Here is a 668-nt window from a genome sequence, read left to right on the forward strand (position 1 = left end):
GCCCGCCCGGCCGCGCCTGGCCCCGCTCGCTCCTCACCAAACTTTTTTTTCCCCTTTTCTCCGTGTTTCGTTGCCCTCAGAGTGACGCGGGCGGGCGCTGATTGGCGGAGCCGGGGAAGGGAGGCCGGGAGGAGGGGAAGGTGGCGCCGGATCCCGCGACTAATTATTACAAGGAGACGGCGGCGACGTGAACCACAGAATCGCGTTTAAAGGGACAGCGGCCCGGCCCGCCTGCCCCCTCCCCGTGACCCTCTCCAGGCGCGGGGCGGGAGCAGGGCAGCGGGCGGGGGTCAGGGTCATTGCAACGTGCGCGACCGGGGCGGGCCTGATCCACGGGGCGGGCGCCGGCAGCTTCCCCGGCCTCGCCCTGCGGCTCGGCAGCGACGGGGGGCGCGGGGCCGGGGGCTGCCCCGCTCCCCTCCCCCCCGGCCGGGCCCGCGGCTGCCGTTGGAGCAGCCGTTGGGGCGGCCTCCCGGGAGGTGGCCGCCGCGCCCGGCGCCCGCTCTCGCTTGCCCCCCTCGCAGCGTATTTATTCTGCGTAGCCGCCGGCCCCCGGCCGGGGAGGCGGCTCGGGAGCGGCAGCCCCCTCAGCAGGGGCCGGTCTCGGCTCTGCGGCGGCGGGCGGGAGCGCGGCTTCGCGCCGGGCTGCTCGGCCAGCGCGCCCGGGC

Source organism: Apteryx rowi, unplaced genomic scaffold (genome assembly GCF_003343035.1).
Source record: "Apteryx rowi isolate R43461 unplaced genomic scaffold, aptRow1 scaffold_17, whole genome shotgun sequence".
NCBI lineage: Eukaryota > Metazoa > Chordata > Aves > Apterygiformes > Apterygidae > Apteryx > Apteryx rowi.